Genomic DNA, 21,966 nt, shown 5'->3' with positions numbered 1-21,966 from the left:
AAGACATTGAAGACAATGGTGGTATGTGTGAAGATATTCACATTGAAGACTATGACCTGAGAAGACATCGCATGAAGACTATGGAGCGTGAAGAATTAGTTGTTTCGTAGTTTCCTTTTCTTCCTTGTTGAGTCATAGGAACCACCGCATTGTTAAGTGGGGTCCAAGTGAACAAAGTCAGAGTGACTGAAGTGATGCTCAACCAAATCCTATGTCTTCGAGCGAAGACAATGAGAGCAAATCTTATCCAGAGTCGGATAAGTCAGCTTTACTTGTAGCCCAAGTCAAGCTGCCGCGTGTGTTTGAAATCGGACCATTGGACACGTGTCAGTTCCTTAGTGACCCGGGATCATTTCGGACAAATCAGGTCGGGTTGCCTCCTGGCTATAAATAGCCCACCCCCTACACCATAAATTGGTGGCTGCTCAGAGTTAGGGCACGGCTTTTGTCATTTGAGAGAAACCCACCTCCGAAGCATTTGAGAGAGAGATCCTTGCAAGGACAAAGCCCAAACCACCCAGAGCCCAAAGAGTGTTTGACATCACTGAAGTCTTTCTGTCCGCGTGATCTGAAGACCTGTGACACTTGAGGACTGTGAATCCTCCAGCTGGTTAGGCGTCGCGTTCTGAGCATCCAAGAGTCATTGTGGATTGCCGGTGAATGAAGTCTGTGAAGGTTCGGAAGTCTACCTTGAAGACTTACCAGAGTGATTGGGTGAGGACTAAGTGTCCTTAGCTCAAGGGGAATAAGGTGAAGACGCGGTGTTCTGAGTTAAATCTCAGCCTCCCTAACCAGACGTACAGTTGTCACAGCAACTGGAACTGGTCCAACAAATCACTGTCCTCTCCAAGCTACTGGTTCTATCTCTTCCTTCTCTTTACTAACAGTTTGTCTTCGTGAAGTCATTGCCTGCTTGCATTATCTGTTTGACTTCACTGTGTGATGACTTGTACTGATTGGCTTCGTACTATCTTCCATCCTGATCCATACTGCCTAGCTGCTAATAGTCTTTGTGCTTTCACTTCATTGAATACTTGACTATGGCTTGCCTAGTGTAGTCTACCTTCCGCTGCATATCAATAGGTTCATTTCTATTGTTTGTCTTCGAAACTCCCATGCTTTGAAGACTTTCATAAAAATCGCCTATTCACCCCCCTCTAGTCGATAACTAGCTCTTTCAATTGGTATCAGACCAAGGTACTCCCTTGTTCTGTGTGATTCGGTTTAACCACCTGGAGTTTTAGCTATGTCAACTACAGGGATAAGCAAAGTCTCCGCTGCGTGCCCTATCTTCGATGGCACTGAATACCCCTCCTGGAAAAATAAGATGTGCATGGTATGTCGTCATGGTCTTGAAGCCATTGATGTCGACCTCTGGTATGTCGTCAAGAACGGCGTTCCCAAGACCGGTGAAGGTGTCACCCCTGCTGATGTTAAGAAGTTCGTTCAACTGGATTCTACTGCCAAGAACATCATCTGTGGTCATCTGACCAAAGGACAGTATGGCCGTGTGAATTCTCTGGAAACATCGAAGCTAGTCTGGGACTGGCTCTCCAAAGTCAACGAAGGCGTCTCAACCTAGAGAGATCAAAGGATCAGTGTCCGTCGCAACCTCTTCAACCGCTTCAAGAGACACGACAATGAGAACGTCCAGCTCACATTTGATTGCCTCACTGATATCATAAATGAGCTTGAGGCACTCGGCACCACTGAGATCACCAAGCATGAAATCGTCAAGACACTTCTGAGATCACTTGACAGCTCATTTGACACCCTAGCCCTGATGATTCAAGAACGCCCTGACTTCAAGAATCTCGATCCGTCTGACATACTTGAGAGGCTCAACACACATGAGTTTCAGCTATCTGAGAAACGAGATATCTATGGTCCCAACTATGGACGAACTCGCGCTTTGAAGGCAAAGGCTGTTTCCTCATCTGAAGAAGAATCTGACTGCAGTTCTGGTGATCCTAAAGACATTGGAAAGGAGCTTGCTATGCTTGTGAAGAAGTTCTAGAAATTCACTAAGAAGAAAGGCTTCAGAAAGTCTTCGTGATCCAGCTCAAGAAATGATGAATCTTCTACCCACGACCACAAGAAGAGAACATGCCACAAGTGCAAGAAACCTGGTCACTACATCTCTGAGTGTCCACAGTGGGACAATAAGAAGAAGAAGAAGAAGAAGAAGAAGAGCAAGGAATATGGTTCTGATGACAAGAAGAAGAAGAAATCCTCCAAGTCTTCTTCCAAGTCTTCATCGAAGTCTTCATCACACAAGAAGAGTTCATCTGGCAAGGCTAGTGCTTTTGTTGGCAAGGAGATGGATTCAGAGGAGGAGTCTGCTTCTGAGCAGGCGGAGGTGGAGTCTGAGGAGGAGTCCGACTCTGGCGTTGCAAGTCTGGCTCTAGCTACAGCCTACGTTGCCAAGTCCATCTTCAACACTGAAGACAATGGCTCCGTCACCAAAGCTGATGCTAATGACAAGGACGACTCTGCTCCCACCTACTGCTTCATGGCATGTGGTGCCAAGGTAAAATCACGCGATGCTTACTTTCAAACATCAAGTGAAGATGACTCTGATTGTGAATCAAACCAAGCTACAAAACACTTGCTAAAATTGCAACTGAACAACAGAAAGCTATGGAACATATTCAAAAACTGTTAGACAAAAGCGATGACATGTTGGACGCGGAAATGACCCGATCTTATTCCTTAATTGAAGACATCAAAATCTTCATGTTAAGTACGAGGAACTTGAAAGTCGTCATGAAACGCTCTCAACAACTCATGAAAAGCTTTCCTACGATTATCTTCAAAGGAAGCAAGAGCTTGAGAAATTGATAACGATTCATGAAGGTCTTCAAAAGGAGAACGAGTCACTTTGCGCTCAACAGATCAGTCCCGCTCAGGAAGGATTTGAACCACCATGTCTAAAATGCATTGAGCGTGATAACGCTACCTCTGTTGCTGAATGTTCTACTGCTACTACTGTTGCAATATCTTCAACTGCTGATGTGGTAACTAACCCCTCTGCTGAGGATACCACTACTATTGCTGATGAAAATTCTAGGTTGAAGACTTTTCTTGAGACAGGGATGTACAAAAGCCTCAAGGGGCATTAGACATTATGTGATGTTCTCAAAAAGTAGATTCTGAACCGAAACCGTAGAAAAGAGGGTGTTGGGTTTGAGAGCAAAATGAATGTTGATGGTTCTTACTGGAAACCTGAGCAGTACCCCAAAACCAAATGGGTTGCTGCAAAGGAACCTTCAGTGGATCCATCCACCTTATCTGGCTTCACTTGTGCTAACCCCATTATCATTGATGAATCCTTTGATTCAAACTATAAACTTTTTAAGAATCAGAATGGTGAAGTGTTTGCCAGGTATATTGGTACTAACTGCAGGAATGGGCCACCTATGAAGAAGATCTGGGTACCCAAAAGTTGTCTTGAGAATCTTCCTGTGAATGTCATCATGACACCGCCTGGGAAGAAGACAAACCCCAGACCAAAGGCTTCATATGGCCCAAAGGCTTCATACAGACAGAGGACTCAACTGAGTCACCCTAATGCCAATGTTTTCCAGGGAAATTATACTCAGACCCATGAATATGAGCGTGTTTCCTCAAACCGCTATGTTCATAGAACAAAGAACTTTTCTGCTTATTCTTATGAGTATTATTCACCTCTTGCAAGGCTATTTGCTAGGGCTCCAAAGCCGAAGTTCTCAGATGCTGCACTTAGACTCATTGCTTCGAAGCCACCCTAGAAAATGTGGGTGGTTAAGAAAACTTAACTCTCTTTTGCAGGGAAAGGTCTCCAGCCGGAAATCAAAGGCATCCGATGCTATTGCTGGGGACCTAAAACATCTTGTGGGATGCAAGATAAAATGCCCAAATGGTCTTACTATGTATTTTGTTCTTGAATCGCTTGCCAGTCATCCTATCAGTCCTAAGCTGGATCTAAGCCTTGATAATCCGCTTGTTCGTCAAATTTTTATGCTTCACAATACCCTTGGTGAAGCCTGTCCCCCTAACTGCACTGTAGGGTATGACACCAAAGTCTTCAGAATGGATTAAGGATAGTGGATGCACTAACCACATGACTGGCGATCGAAGACTTCTGATGGATTCAACACTACGTCCATCTGACAAGAGTCACATCACATTTGCTGATACTAGTAAAAGCAATGTATTGGGTCTAGGTAGAGTTGCAATCTCAAAGGATCGGCACATGGATAAAGTGATGCTTGTTGAATCCCTTGGTTTGAACTTAATGTATGTCTCAATGCTTTGTGACTTAAACATGATTGTGATATTTGGGAAATATTCTTGCCTTGTTCTAATGGAATCTGACAAGTCTCTAGTCTTTGAAGGGTATCGAAAAGATGATCTGTATATGGTAGATTTCTCAGCACGACCACAATTGGCCGTATGTCTTCTAGCAAAAGCTTCAGAGTGCTGGCTTTGGCATCGAAGGCTAGGACATGCTGGCATGAGGAACTTGGACACTCTCGCGAAGAAGAAACACGTCGTAGGCATCGAGGGCGTCAAGTTCAAGAAGGATCATCTCTGTGGGGCCCGCGAAGCTGGAAAGATGACAAGGGCCAAGCATCCCTCGAAGACAATCATGACTACATCTCAACCCTTCGAGCTGCTTCACATGGATCTCTTTGGCCCTACTCACTACTCTACTCTCACTACTACTTCTTGCCTCTATGGCTTCGTCATTGTTGATGATTATTCAAGATATACATGGGTACATATAATCCTTTACAAGAATGAAGTGCAGGATGTCTTCAGACGCTTCGCCAATCATGCCATGATGAATTATGGCGTCAAAATCAAGCATATCAGAAGTGACAATGGCACAGAGTTCAAGAACACCGGCCTCGACACTTATCTTGATACATTGGGCATCACTAATGAGTTCTTTGCTCCGTACACACCTCAGCAGAATGGCATCGTGGAGCACAAGAACAGAACTCTTATCGAGATGACTCGAACGATGCTTGATGAGTACAAGACTCCAAGGAAGTTATGGCCTGAAGCTATTGATACTGCATGCCACGTCATCAACCGTGTCTATCTCCATAAGCTTCTGAAGAAAACATCCTATGGACTACAAACTGGTAAGAAGCCAAACGTAAGTTACTTCAGAGTATTTGGTGCTAGGTGTTGTATCAAGGATCCACATCACACATCAAAATTTGCACCGAAAGCACATGAAGGTTTTATGCTTGGTTACGGAAAGGATTCGCACTCCTACAGATTCTTCAACCTCTTTCACTATAAAGTGGTTGAAACTGTGGATGTGCGGTTCGATGAGACTAACGGCTCGCAAAGAGAGCACCTTCCAAATGTGCTAGATGAAGTCCCTCCTAGTGAGTCAATCAAGCTAATGGGTACCGGAGAGATCATACGTCCAGAGGCACAGGCTGAAGAAGAACTTATCATTTCTGCGCCTAATCAACCTGAAGACAATGCTCAGACTAAAGTCAATGGTCAAAATGAAGACAATGATCAGCATGAGCAAAATCTTCGTCCAGTTCGTCCTCGTGTTGCAAATGAAGTTCAGATTGAAAAGATAATTGACAGGATCAATGCACCTGGTCCACTCACTCATTCAAGAGCAACACAGCTAGCAAATTTCTGTGGGCACTTTGCATTTGTCTCAATATTTGAACCCAAGAAAGTTGCTGAAGCTTTTATCGAACCTGAATGGATTCAAGCTATGCAAGAAGAGCTTCAATAGTTCGAGTTGAACAATGTGTGGGAATTGGTCAAGCGTCCTGATCCTCGCAAGCACAACATTATATGCACCAAATGGATATATCGCAACAAGCAAGATGAGCATGGTCAAGTCGTCAGAAACAAGGCCCGTCTAGTTGCTCAAGGATACACTCAAGTTGAAGGGATTGACTTCGATGAAACGTTTGCTCCTATGGCTAGGCTTGAAGCCATTCGCATACTGCTAGCCTATGCCAACCATCACAACATCCTTCTGTATCAAATGGATGTGAAGAGTGCCTTTGTCAATGGCAAGATTGAAGAAGAAGTGTATGTTGCACAACCTCCTGGCTTTGAAGATCCAAAACATCCTGATATGGTATACAAGCTCAACAAGGCATAATATGGCCTCAAACAAGCTCCTCGTGCTTGGTATGACACACTCAAAGACTTCATGAAGAGCAAAGGCTTCAAACCTGTTTCTCTAGATCCTACACTCTTCACGAAGACATATGATGGGGAACTATTTGTCTGCCAAATCTATGTGGATGACATTATCTTCAGCTGCACTGACAAGAAATACAGTGGTGCGTTTGGTCACATGATGCAAGAGCAATATCATATGTCCATGATGGGTGAGCTGAAGTTCTTCCTTGGTCTTCAAATCCGTCAGCAGAGCAATGGCATCTTCATATCTCAAGAGAAATACCTCAAAGATTGCCTAAAGAAGTTTGGAATGCAAGATTACAATGGATACACAACGGCAATGCCAACCAAAAGTCATCTGAGTCCCGATGCCAATGGTAAAGAGTTCGATGAAAAGGTATACTGCTCCATGATTGGTTCTTTGCTTGATTTATGTGCATCTAGGCCAGATATAATGCTTAGTGTTTGCATGTGTGCCCGATTCCAAGCGGCACCAAAGGAATCGCATCACTTAGCTGTGAAGCGAATTCTTCGATATTTGGCTTACACCCCAACACTAGGATTATGGTATCCAAAGGGCTCAGAGTTTGAACTAGTTGGATTCTCAGATGCTGATTATGCTGGTGACATGGTTGATCGCTAGTCTAGATCAGGCACATGTCACTTTCTGGGACGATCACTTGTCCGTTGGTCTTCAACGAAGTAGAACTGTGTATCTCTCTCCACTGCTTAATCTGAATACATTGCTGCTGGATCTTGTTGTGCTCAGCTTCTCTGGATGAAGCAAACTCTCAAGGACTATGGTGTCCATTTGAAGCATGTGCCACTCTATTGCGACAATGAAAGCGCCATCAAGATTGCCAACAAGCCAATTCAGCACTCGAAGACAAAGCACATTGAAATTCGTCATCACTTTCTCAGAGATCATGTCATGAAGGAAGATATTGATATGATTCACGTCAACACTGAAGAGAAATTGGCAGATATATTCACAAAGCCCTTGGATGTGAAAAGGTTTTGCAAGTCGCGGTGTGAGCTAAATATCTTAGAATCCTCAAATGTCCTGTAATTGGACACACATCCTAACACTTATGCATGTAGATGACTTAGATGTGCAACACACGAAGTAACGTATATCTTCAATTAATGAAGACTTACACTCTAAGTGTGAATACATAAATGCGTAATTTTACTTCGGAGCGCCACGATAATTGTGCGCCATGTCTGGGTCTAATACTTCCTATACGGTGGGTAACGCCACCACCAAACTTTTGTTTGAAGTGTTTCTTTTGGCATTACATTTGCAAAGTCTTCGCATTTGATTTGACTTCGACTTGGATTTGACTTCATGATTATCTTCACAATGCTGATTTGGTCTCATTCTGAAATATACATATATTGCGTTCTGTCCTCTACAACATTCACTTATAGCTATGTCTTCTTGCTTGAGTCTTTTGATCTAAGTGAATGTGATCGGACCCTAACCTCTTCTATGCTTCTAGCTCAAATTCTATCTATCCAAATCATATGCATTCTATTGAAACTGTCAAATGTCTTCTCTGCGTCCTTGTCACTAGAAGATACAGAGACAAAAGTTGAAACTGTTTAAATGCTATATCCTTATTGCCTGAAACCCAGAGAAGCTGGAACGACCACCCCGACAGTCCAGGCGTGCGTGGGAACATGGAACAACTTCCAATGTGATGCATGTTTCCCACGTGTCCCTCAGATGTGAACCGCCAGGGGCACCTGCGTAATTGCGCTGTGATGTCCCTTTCCTTATAGATACACATCACATCGCGGTCAAAATCCTTCTCCCACCTCGCCACCTCACACAAACCCTAGCGCCACCGCTAGCTCTCGACGACGCTGGCGACGAAGCGCTTAGCTGCCGCGACCTCACCGACGTCGTCCTCACACCGGCCGCGGACCTCGTCTCCTCCGCCGCCGCCGTAGGTGTCTTCCGTCGCCAAGTTAGGGCACGGGAGATTGAACTGCTCGGCCTCCCACTCCTCTCCGTCTAGCAGTTCTTCGTGTGGTAATTAAAAATTACTTTCTACTGCCTGTTTGATCTGATAGATTCATCCTTCTTCACCAAAAGTGGTTTTTATGCCTACCAAATTGAATCTATCATGTTCTGCATCTCATATCATGCCTAGTATATTCACTTATGCTTCACAACAAGTTAGATTCCTCACTTGTACCTATTCTTGGATTCGTACAAATCTGGAACCAACTCTCACCAAATAAGTGACTGTATTTGCGCTATGAGGTCAATGTCTTCAAACTGATTTATCTTCAAAAATCTTCTGAGAATGCATATGACCTCTTCCCCTTCCCTCGCATCTCTAATGTTGTCACAGGTACATGTCCGTGGGAGAATCCCTTGGTTCTCATAGTCTGCATTCATTTGCAGAATTCTTACAGCGTCACATCAATTCTCCCAAAGCCAGTTCTTGTCTGACCAGCAGACGGAAGCCTTTGCAAACTTTGAAGCCATTCAGTTTGAACTACATGGCCACTGAAATGTCAGCAAGAAAGGGCGGCAAGCAGCACCGCAGGGGCACTTCTATGGATTTGCCCTAAGATATCTATGAGTTATGCAAAACTGATCCTGAAGAGAGCTATGGCCAACGCAAAACACGAATCCAATGGATTCGAAGATATTGGGTCGAGCAATGGTTCAAGTACAGATTCGTCACCAAGGAATATGCTGAAAAGAATGCCATCAAGCGTGCTTGGTGGATATTCTCTATAGAAATCTTCAACCCAAAACCAATCTGAAGCTATTGCTCAGGGTTTCTACCCTTTAATGGTCCGTGGACCATAGCCTGTAGATGCTGACCCATCGTCTCTGTTATGGTGTCGTGAAGACAATTTGTTCAAGCACAACTACAAGTTTGCCAAGGATTCTGCAGTGAAGAACAAGAAGAGTCTCGGATGCAACTTCAATCCAGCTCCTTCTGCTCCTAGGGCTGATGGCACACGTGATGCCAATCCCAATGTCATCGGCTCCTTCGACAACTTTGATGGTTTCCTCTCCTACATCACCGCTCAAAGGGCCATAGTGGATCAGTCTGGAGATGATGCTGATTCTGATGAAGCTCCTGCTCCGCTGAAGCCACAAAAGCAAAAGAAACCAAAGGCTTCGAAACCTGCTGCTACTGGCCACTGCTCCTCCTGCACCAAGTATGCATTCTGAAGATCTTTGTCGTGTCTCCAAGAAGACAGAGAAGCCCAGTAGAAAATTGTCAAGAGTTCTGGACAAGCACTGACCCCAGCTGCCATTCTGCGGAACGAGAATGAAGCCATTGATCTGTCAACTGACGATGAGTGTGGTGATGATGCTCTTGAGCAGCTGATAAAGAGCAAGCAAGAGGCGGAGATCTTCAACGATCTTCCCCTCTTCGATGTGGACATCTTGAATAATTTCATTGATGAGTTGTTTGACAACCCAAGCCTCAGTTTCAATGATCTTCAGCTCCCAATTGGCATTAGCGTCTCCTTCCAAGGCGCCATTGCTCCTGAGATGGCTCTGGCTCAGAAGATTGTCAAACTGAAGAACAAAATTGATTATGAGAAAGCCCAGTTCAGGAAGCACATGGCCAAGCTTAGTGTGGCTGATGTTTAAAACTTCAAGCAAATGTTCCATGAACTGAAGGAGGCATTTCACAAGAAACGTGAAGAAGCAAAATGTTCAAGGGAGCGAATGAAATTCCTCGCTGCAAAGTGTGTTCAAGCTCACAATGAAGCTGAAAAACGCAAGGCTCTTGGACGTCCAGGCATCAATCCCAAGATTGCTGCCAAAAAGAAGAAGCCTGCTGTGGCCCAAGCTGAAGCATCAAGGCCGGAATCACCTCAAAGCCTGAGGTCCCCACAGTAGCTTCAGAACTGAAGAAGACAAGGGCAGCTGAAGCCGAAGCCAGGAAGCGCAAGAACAAGAATGCCTCTAATGATGCACCACAGACCAAGAAATGGAAGGCGAAGTCTTCGAAGAAAAATTTGAAGGAAATATGCCCTAGAGGTAATAATAAAGTTATTATTTATTTCCTTATTTCATGATAAATGCTTATTCTTCATGCTAGAATTGTATTAACCGGAAACATAATACTTGTGTGAATACATAGACAAACAGAGTGTCACTAGTATGCCTCTACTTGACTAGCTCGTTGATCAAAGATGGTTATGTTTCCTAGCCATAGACATGAGTTGTCATTTGATTAACAGGATCACATCATTCATGAGTTGTCATTTGATTAACGGGATCACATCATTAGGAGAATGATGTGATTGACTTGACCCATTCCGTTAGCTTATCACTTGATCGTTTAGTATACTGATATTGCTTTCTTCATGACTCATACATGTTCCTATGACTATGAGATTATGCAACTCCTGTTTACCGGAGGAACACTTTTTGTGCTACCAAACATCACAACGTAACTGGGTGATTATAAAGGTGCTCTACAGGTGTCTCCGAAGGTACTTGTTGGGTTGGCGTATTTCGAGATTAGGATTTGTCACTTCGATTGTCGGAGGTATCTCTGGGCCCACTCAGTAATGCACATCACTATAAGCCTTGCAAGCATTGTAACTAATCAGTTAGTTGCGGGTTGATGTATTACGGAACGAGTAAAGAGACTTGCCGGTAACGAGATTGAACTAGGTATTGAGATACCGACGATCGAATCTCGGGCAAGTAACATACCGATGACAAAGGGAACAACGTATGTTGTTATGCGGTTTGACCGATAAATATCTTCGTAGAATATGTGGGAGCCAATATGAGCATCCAGGTTCCGCTATTAGTTATTGACCGGAGACATGTCTCGATCATGTCTACATTGCTCTCGGACCGTAGGGTCCGCACGCTTAAAGTTCGATGACGGTTATATTATGAGTTTATGTGTTTTGGTGTACCGAAGGTAGTTCGGAGTCCCAGATGATATCGGGGACATGACGAGGAGTCTCGAAATGATCGAGACGTAAAGATCGATATATTGGACGACTATATTCGGACATCGGAAAGGTTCCGAGTGATTCAGGTATTTTTCGGAGTACCGGAGAGTTACGGGAATTCGCCGTGGACTATATGGGCCTTATTGGGCTTGAGGGGAAAGAGAGAGGAGAGGCTGGGCGCCCCCCAAGGCCTAGTCCGAATTGGACTAGGGGGAGGGGCTGCGCCCCCTCCTTCCTTCTCTTTTCTCTCCCCTTTCCTTGACTCCTACTCCTACTACTTGGAAGGGGGGAATCCTACTTCCGATGGGAGTAGGACTCCTCCTAGGGCGCGCCATAGAGAGGGCCGGCCCTCCCCCTCCTCCACTCCTTTATATACGGGGAGGGGGGCACCCCTTGGAGACACAACAATTGATCATTGATCTTTTAGCCATGTGCGGTGCCCCCCTCCACCATAGTCCACCTCGATAATATCGTAGTGGTGCTTAGGCGAAGCCTTGCATCGGTAGAACATCATCATCGTCACGACGCCGTCGTGCTGACGAAACTCTCCCTCAACACTCGGCTGGATCGGAGTTCGAGGGACGTCATCGAGCTGAATGTGTGCTGAACTCGGAAGTGCCGTACGTTCGGTACTTGATCGGTCGGATTGTGAAGACGTACGACTACATCAACCGCGTTGTGCTAATGCTTCCTCTTTCGGTCTATGAGGGTACGTGGACACAATCTCCCTTCTCGTTGCTATGCATCACCATGATCCTGTGTGTGCGTAGGAAATTTTTTGAAATTACTACGTTCCCCAACAGTGGTATCCGAGCCTGGTTTTATGCGTAGATATTATATGCACGAGTAGAACACAAGTCAGTTGTGGGCGATACAAGTCATACTGCTTACCAGCATGTCATACTTTGGTTCGGCGGTATTGTTGGATGAAGCGGCCCGGACCGACATTACGCAAACGCTTACGCGAGACTGGTTCTACCGACATGCTTTGCACACAGGTGGCTGGCGGGTGTCAGTTTCTCCAACTTTAGTTGAACCGAATGTGGCTACCCCCGGTCCTTGAGAAGGTTAAAACAGCACTAACTTGACGAACTATCGTTGTGGTTTTGATGCGTAGGTAAGAACGGTTCTTGCTCAGCCCGTAGCAGCCACGTAAAACTTGCAACAACAAAGTAGAGGATGTCTAACTTGTTTTTGCAGGGCATGTTGTGATGTGATATGGTCAAGGCATGATGCTAAATTTTATTGTATGATATGATCATGTTTTGTAACCGAGTTATCGGCAACTGGCAGGAGCCATATGGTTGTTGCTTTATTGTATGCAATGCAATCGCCCTGTAATTGCTTTACTTTATCACTAAGCGATAGCGATAGTCGTAGAAGCAATAGTTGGCGAGACGACAACGATGCTACGATGGACATCAAGGTGTCGCGCCGGTGACGATGGTGATCATGACGGTGCTTCGAAGATGGATATCACAAGCACAAGATGATGATGGCCATATCATATACTTATATTGATTGCATGTGATGTTTATCTTTTATGCATCTTATCTTGCTTTGATTGACGGTAGCATTATAAGATGATCTCTCACTAAATTATCAAGGTATAAGTGTTCTCCCTGAGTATGCACCGTTGCGAAAGTTCTTCGTGCTGAGACACCACGTGATGATCGGGTGTGATAGGCTCTACGTTCAAATACAACGGGTGCAAAATAGTTGCACACGCGGAATACTCAGGTTAAACTTGACGAGCCTAGCATATAACAGATATGGCCTCGGAACACTGAGACCGATAGGTCGAGCGTGAATCATATAGTAGATATGATCAACATACTGATGTTCACCATTGAAACTACTCCATCTCACATGATGATCGGACATGGTTTAGTTGATTTGGATCACGTGATTACTTAGAGGATTAGAGGGATGTCTATCTAAGTGGGAGTTCTTAAGTAATATGATTAATTGAACTTAAATTTATCATGAACTTAGTCCTGGTAGTATTAGCATATCTATGTTGTAGATCAATAGCTCGCGTTTTGCTCCCCTGTTTTATTTTGATATGTTCCTAGAGAAAACTAAGTTGAAAGATGTTAGTAGCAATGATGCGGACTTGGTCTATGATTTGAGGATTAACCTCATTGCTGCACAGAAGTATTATTTTCTTGATGCACCGCTAGGTGACAGACCTATTGCAGGAGCAGATGCAGACGTTATGGACGTTTGACAAAAGCTCGGTATGATGACTACTTGATAGTTTAGTGCACCATGCTTTATGGCTTAGAACCGGGACTTCAGAAATGTTTTGAACGCCACAGAGCATACAAGATGTTCTAAGAGTTGAAATTGGTATTTCATACTCATGCCCGTGTCGAGAGGTATGAGACCTCTGACAGTACTTTGCCTACAAGATGGAGGAGAATTGCTCAGCTAGTGAGCATGTGCTCAGAATGTCTGAGTACTACAATCACTTGAATCAAGTGGGAGTTAATCTTCCAGATAAGATAGTGATTGACAGAGTTCTCTAGTCACTATCACCAAGTTACTAGAACTTCGTGATGAACTATAATATGCAAGGGATAAGGAAATGATTCCCAAGCTCTTCGTGATGCTGAAATCAACGAAGGTAGAAATCAAGAAAAACATCAAGTGTTGATGGTTGACAAGACCACTAGTTTCAAGAAAAGGGCAAAGGGAAGAAGGGGAACTTCAAGAAGAACGGCAAGCGAGTTGCTGCTCAAGTGAAGAAGCCCAAGTCTGGACCTAAGCCTGAGACTGAGTGCTTCTACTGCAAAGGAACTGGTCACTGGAAGCGGAACTACCCCAAGTATTTGGCGGATAGTTAGGATGGCAAAGTGAACAAAGGTATATTTGATATACATGTTATTGATGTGTACTTTACTAGTGTTTATAGCAACCCCTCAGTATTTGATACTAGTTCAGTTGCTAAGATTAGTAACTCGAAACGGGAGTTGCAGAATAAACAGAGACTAGTTAAGGGTGAAGTGATGATGTGTGTTGGAAGTGGTTCCAAGATTGATATGATCATCATCGCACACTCCCTATACTTTCGGGATTAGTGTTGAACCTAAATAAGTGTTATTTGGTGTTTGCGTTGAGCATGAATATGATTTGATCATATTTATTGCAATACGGTTATTCATTTAAGTTAGAGAATAATTGTTGTTCTGTTTACATGAATAAAACCTTATATGGTCATACACCCAATGAAAATGATTTGTTGGATCTCGATCGTAGTGATAAAAATATTCATAATATTGATGCCAAAAGTTGCAAAGTTAATAATGATAGTGCAACTTATTTGTGGCACTGCCGTTTAGGTCATATTGGTGTAAAGCGCATGAAGAAACTCCATGCTGATGGGTTTTTGAAATCACTTGATGCTTGCGAACCATGCCTCATGGGCAAGATGACTAAGACTCCGTTCTCCGGAACAATGGAGCGAGCAACTGGCTTATTGGAAATAATACATACTGATGTGTGCGGTCAGATGAGTGTTGAGGCTCGCGGCGGGTATCGTTATTTTCTGACCTTCATAGATGATTTGAGCAGATATGGGTATATCTACTTGATGAAACATAAGTCTGAAACTTTCGAAAAGTTCAAAGAATTTCAGAGTGAAGTGGGAAATCATCGTGACAAGAAAATAAAGTTTCTACGATCTGATCGCGGAGACAAATATTTGAGTTACAAGTTTGGTCTTCAATTAAAACAATGTGGAATAGTTTCAAACATTCATGCCACCTGGAACACCACAGCATAATGGTGTGTCCGATCGTCATAACCGTACTTTATTGGATATAGTGCAATCTATGATGTCTCTTACCGATTTCCCACTATCGTTCTGGGGTTATGCATTAGAGACAGCTGCATTCACATTAAATAGGGCACCGTCTAATCCGTTGAGACGACACCGTATGAACTATGGTTTGGCAAGAAACCTAAGCTGTCGTTTCTTAAAGTTTGGGGTTGCGATGCTTATGTGAAAAAGTTTCATCCTGATAAGCTCAAACCCAAATCGGAAAAGTGCGTCTTCATAGGATACCCAAAAGTTACTGTTGAGTACACCTTCTATCACAGATCCGAAGGCAAGATATTCGTTGCTAAGAATGGATCCTTTCTAGAGAAGGAGTTTCTCTCGAAAGAAGTGAGTGGGAGGAAAGTAGAACTTGATGAGGTAACTGTACCTGCTCCCTTATTGGAAAGTAGTTCATCACAGAAATCTGTTCCTGTGACTCCAACACCAATTAGTGAGGAAGCTAATGATGATGATCATGTAACTTCAGATCAAGTTACTACCGAACCTCGTAGGTCAACCAGAGTGAGATCCGCACCAGAGTGGTACGGTAATCATGTTCTGGAGGTCATGTTACGAGACCATGATGAACCTACGAACTATGAAGAAGCGATGGTGAGCCCAGATTCCGCAAAATGGCTTGAGGCCATGAAATCTGAGATGGGATCCATGTATGAGAACAAAGTATGGACTTTGATTGACTTGCCCAAATGATCGGCGAGCCATTGAGATTAAATGGATCTTCAAGAGGAAGACGGACGCTGATAGTAGTGTTACTATCTACAAAGCTAGAATTGTCGCAAAAGGTTTTCGACAAGTTCAAGGTGTTGACTATGATGAGAGTTTCTCACTCGTATCTATGCTTAAGTCTGTCCAAATCATGTTAGCAATTGCCGCATTTTATGAAATATAGCAAATGGATAAACAAAACTGCATTCCTTAATTGATTTATTAAAGAAGAGTTGTATATGATGCAACCAGAAGGTTTTGTCGATCCTAAAGGTGTTAACGAAATGTGCAAGCTCCAGCGATCCGTCTATGGACTGGTGCAAGCATCTCGGAGTTGGAATATACGCTTTGATGAGTTGATCAAAGCATATAGTTTTATACAGACTGGCGGTGAAGCCTGTATTTACAAGAAAGTGAGTGGGAGCACTACAACATTTCTGATAAGTATATGTGAATGACATATTGTTGATCGGAAATAATGTAGAATTATTCTACAAAGTATAAAGGACTGTTTGAAAGGAGTTTTTCAAAGAAAGACCTCGATGAAGCTGCTTACATATTGAGCATCAAGATCTATAGAAATAGATCAAAACGCTTGATAAGTTTTTTCAATGAGTACATACCTTGACAAGATTTTGAAGTAGTTCAAAATGGAACAGTCAAAGAAAGAGTTCTTGCTTGTGTTACAAGGTGTGAAATTGAGTAAGACTCAAAGCCCGACCACGACAGAAGATAGAAAGGGAGTGAAAGTCATTCCCTATGCCTCAGCCATAGGTTCTATAAAGTATGCCATGCTATGTACCAGATCTATTGTATACCCTACACTGATTTTGGCAAGGGAGTATAATAGCGATCTAGGAGTAGATCACTGGACAGCGGTCAAAATTATCCTTAGTGGAATAAGGATATGTTTCTCGATTATGGAGGTGACAAAAGGTTCGTCGTAAAAGGGTTACGTCGATACAAGTTTTGGCACTAATCCAGATGACTCTAAGTCTTCATCTGGATACATATTGAAAGTGGGAGCAATTAGCTAAAGTAGCTCCGTGCAGAGCATTGTAGACATAGAAATTTGCAAAATACATACGGATCTGAATATGGCAGACCCGTTGACTAAACTTCTCTCACAAGCAAAACATGATCACACCTTAGTAGTCTTTGGGTGTTAATCACATAGCGATGTGAACTAGATTATTGACTCTAGTAAACCCTTTGGGTGTCGGTCACATGACGATGTGAACTATGGGTGTTAATCACATGGTGATGTGAACTATCGATGTTAAATCACATGGCGATGTGATCTAGATGATTGACTCTAGTGCAAGTGGGAGACTGAAGGAAACATGCCCTAGAGGCAATAATAAAGTTATTATTTATTTCCTTATTTCATGATAAATGTTTATTATTCATGCTAGAATTGTATTAACCGGAAACATAATACTTGTGTGAATACATAGACAAACAGAGTGTCACTAGTATGCCTCTACTTGACTAGCTCGTTGATCAAAGATGGTTATGTTTCCTAGCCATAGACATGAGTTGTCATTTGATTAACGGGATCACATCATTAGGAGAATGATGTGATTGACTTGACCCATTCCGTTAGCTTAGCACTTGATTGTTTAGTATTCTGCTATTGCTTTCTTCATGACTTATATATGTTCCTATGACTATGAGATTATGCAACTCCTGTTTACCGGAGGAACACTTTGTGTGCTACCAAACATCACAACGTAACTGGGTGATTATAAAGGTGCTCTACAGGTGTCTGCGAAGGTACTTGTTGGGTTGGCGTATTTCGAGATTAGGATTTGTCACTCCGATTGTCGGAGAGGTATCTCTGGGCCCACTAAGTAATGCACATCACTATAAGCCTTGCAACAATTGTAACTAATGAGTTAGTTGCGGGATGATGTATTACGGAACGAGTAAATAAACTTGCCGGTAACGAGATTGAACTAGGTATTGAGATACCGACGATCGAATCTCGGGAAAGTAACATACCGATGACAAAGGGAACAACGTATGTTGTTATTCGGTTTGACCGATAAAGATCTTCGTAGAATATGTGGGAGCCAATATGAGCATCCAGGTTCCGCTATTGGTTATTGACCGGAGACGTGTCTCGGTCATGTCTATATTGTTCTCGAACCCGTAGGATCCGCACGCTTAAAGTTCGATGACGGTTATATTATGAGTTTATGCGTTTTGATGTACGGAAGGTAGTTCGGAGTCCCGGATGAGATCGGGGACATGACGAGCAGTCTCGAAATGATCGAGACGTAAAGATCGAGATATTGGACGACTATATTCGGACATCGGAAAGGTTCCGAGTGATTCAGGTATTTTTCGGAGTACTGGAGAGTTACGGAATTCGCCGGGGAGTATACGAGCCTTATTGGGCTTTAGGGGAAAGAGAGAGGAGAGGCTGGGCGCCCCCCAAGGCCTAGTCCGAATTGGACTAGGGGGAGGGGCTGCGCCCCCTCCTTCCTTCTCTTCTCTCTCCCCTTTCCTTGACTCCTACTCCTACTACTTGGAAGGGGGGAATCCTACTTCCGGTGGGAGTAGGACTCCTCCTAGGGCACGCCATAGAGAGGGCCGGCCCTCCCCCTCCTCCACTCCTTTATATACGGGGAGGGGGGCACTCCTTGGAGACACAACAATTGATTATTGATCTTTTAGCCGTGTGCGGTGCCCCCCTCCACCATAGTCCACCTCGATAATATCATAGCGGTGCTTAGGCGAAGCCCTGCGTCGGTAGAACATCATCATCGTCACCACGCCGTCATGCTGACGAAACTCTCCCTCAACACTCGGCTGGATCAGAGTTCGAGGGACGTCATCGGCCGGATCGTGAAGACGTACGACTACATTAACCGCGTTGTGCTAACGGTTCCGCTTTCGGTCTATGAGGGTACGTGGACACACTCTCCCCTCTCGTTGCTATGCATTACATGATCCTGTGTGTGCGTAGGAAATTGTTTGAAATTACTATGTTCGCCAACAAGATCGGGCTGCTCCCATAGAGCCCCTTGTTGTCGAGCTCATCTCTGTTGCTCGTCCGGCATCCGAACACCAAGAGCGTCAGTTAGTACTTAACGAGCCTGCTTTCACAGAGGCTCCTGAAGCTGAAGAAGTTCCAGCTGTTGACCCCACCACAGCTGAAGACATTGGTCCCCAAGACAATGTAGTTGATGATGAAGTCCTTCCTCAGATCGAGCACCAAACGGTATCATCGCCTGTTCTCACGAACAGCGAGCTCATCAGCATTGGTCGTCCTTTGACGCCAATCGCTCAGGATGCTTTGTTGGCCGATCACCCACAACAAGACACTCCAAGTCAAGTATCACCAAGTACTCCACCACCTCAAGTCACCACTCCGGTGCTTGATGATGACGACTATGTGGTCCAGCCAACTCCCTCTCCAAAAGCGTCGACCGTATTTCGCAGGCTTCGCAAAGTACCAAGGCCACAAGTCGCTCTATCGAGCGTTCCAGAAGGAGAAGTGCAAAACAACTCAGTAGCACGACAAGTGTTTCCTGAAGCCACTCCAACTGTGAACGTCTCAGAATCTGAAGCCAAAGCTGCTGAAGATACACCGGCTGCATCAGGCGCAGAACAACAAGAAACCCGTGAAGAAGAAGAACGTGTTGCCACACCCCCTATCAACCAAGATGTTCTCGAGGAGAACGAGTCTTTGCCCGACCCTACTGAAAACATTATGGCGGCCACCAACGACACTACTGAAGCCAATGACGTTGTCATGACTGAAGCTAATGTTGCACCTGAAGCCACTATTGCACATGAAGCCATTGTGCAGCTTGAAGCCCATGTCAATGCCAATGCTCCTGTACCACTTCCAAGGCCTCACACTATTGCGCTGGCTTTTGATCGTGGCCAACATGTCATGGTTCGTTGGCCCATTCTGGTTCCTCCTCCTGCTCCCGGACCTCAATTTGATTATCATGTGGAGCACAGGCCTTAGGTCCAGAAGCCAAAACCGAGGTTGCCAAGGTTTCCAGGTACTGCAACTTCACCTGGATCATTCAATGTGAATGGCTTCATTGCACACAACACCATCTTTGATAGCGCCAAGAACCCATATTCGAAGCCAAGATTTCATCTGATCGGTTCTGGAGCTATCAGCAGCGCAGTTACTATTCTTTTGTTCTTTACAATCAAGGGTGCATCTTTCCCCATATGCGTCTAGACTGTGAAGCTATTGCTGGCCTGCCCTGCTTGGAAGAAGCCCTAGACTGCTTCAGAGATGCTGGCCCTCTGCAATTTGTGACTGATAAAGAGCACTGGAACGAAGAGCTTCTGCTACAATTCTATGCCACCCTCCACATTCGCGGCTACAATCGGGATCCAAAGACATGGGTCCTTGAGTGGATGACAGGAAATGTACACCATGAAGCCAAAGCTCTTGATATCATTGAGCTTACTGCCCTGCCCACTCCAGGTGAACTCTTTGAACCTGGTTGTCAGCTTCACCGCAATGCTTTGGAGAGCATCTTCCAGAAGCCTGAGCCAAATATGAGCCAAATGCTGAGCATGATGAATCCATTGCCACAAGATGCTGAATACCCAAAGGAATTCTTTGTTGAAGACCTAGAGTATCTGCCTCGCACCATCTATCATATTATCAGGCAAACTCTATGGCCCGTCAAAGGACATTCTTCTGCAGCAAAGCTTGAAGGCTCAATGAAGACATTGGTCTTCTATATTCTCAATGGCATTAGCGTCAATGCTCAGGATTTCTTCATTCGACAACTTGCTGCATCTGGCTCTGCTCTCTTTGGTCTGAAGTTTTACGCTCCATGGGTTATGCGCCTTATCAAGCTTCACTCTGCTATCAACTATCAGTCGTCTACGCGCAACCATCTGATATTCTTGCCAAGAGGTTGATATGTCTGTCGAAGCCATATACCCAGAGCCTGCCAAGGAGCCAATTTATCTTCACAACGTCGATCGTCAAAGTTTCACTCAACCTCTTGAAGGAATTCTTGCTGCAACTCGTGTTTATCCTTTGGCTGGAAATACTCGTGCACCTCATCGTGCCCATACTGAAGCCACTGAAAGCACTGTTGCACAAAGGCCTCGGAAGCGATCTCGTGTTCTCAATGACCGAGAGCTTCTCGTGGCCTTGCATCAGAAGCAAGATAAGCATCATGACTGGCTCAAGCGTCAGATGCAAAGTCTCTTGGTGGATGTTAATCGCATTCACAATCTAGCCACCAAGAATGCATTTTTCACTCATGAAACCAGTCCACGGTCGTGGAAGAGTCTGACATTACTCAGTTCTGAAGATGATCTTCAACAAGATGGCTTCACAGAGAAATTCAAATTTGATTCCACTCCTCCTAGGAACGCTGTCTTACGCCGGACTCCCTCACTCGAAGACTCTGAGTACTCCTCCTCAGCGGCAACTGTTAATGCCAGAGTCATTGATGACGAAGATGATGCTACTTCACCTACTACAACTTCGGCGCTTATCGACACTGCACCAAGTTCTTCTGCACCACCGGACTCCAACGTCGACCCTGCACCTTCACCTACTCCTCATGGGAACGAGTAGAGGCTCTATTTCTTCAAACCTTTTTGGTCCTTACTGACAAAAGGGGGAGAAGAATATAAGTTGATAGTCTTCAAGCGGGTCCATATGGGTGGTTGCTTTATATTTTGCCAAATGTTTATAACTCTCGTTTTGATACATTTTGGTTCTTTGGGTTGTAACACTTAAACTTGATGGTCGTCTGCTACTTTTTCTGCTATTCTGTGATACGATGATAAATTCCGCATGAAGTCATTCCGTAGACGTCCATTTTTCATTATGCATGTCATTATCTTTGTTATATCCTTTCATGCATGATGAATTGTCTTCTTAAGGTGAAGAGGATCTCCACAAGTACAACCTGCCATGTGCATTTGCATTCAAAAGCAAATAACTTACATGCACATCTTCAGGGGGAGCCTTTTGCTACTTATGAAGACAATACCTTAGTCCTTAAAAATTCACATACCTTTATCCCCGTTGAAAGCTTCAACCAGTTTGTCATCCATCACCAAAAAGGGGGAGATTGTAAGTGCATCTAGTGCCACCCCTAATTGGTTTTGGAGTATTGACGACAAACCTGGTTGAGGGACTAATGTGTTTGTGAGAATTGCAGGATAACACAGGTATTAGTCCCTCATTGATTCGGTTTACCTACCGGAGATGACCCCTAAAAATGTGTGAAGACATTGAAGACAATGGTGGTCTGTGAAGATATTCACATTGAATACTATGACCTGAGAAGACA

The sequence above is a fragment of the Aegilops tauschii genome, chromosome 3, assembly GCF_002575655.3.
Source record: "Aegilops tauschii subsp. strangulata cultivar AL8/78 chromosome 3, Aet v6.0, whole genome shotgun sequence".
Classification (NCBI taxonomy): Eukaryota; Viridiplantae; Streptophyta; class Magnoliopsida; order Poales; family Poaceae; genus Aegilops; species Aegilops tauschii.
The sequence above is the reverse complement of the archived record's forward strand: the minus strand, read 5'-3'. Positions refer to the sequence as shown.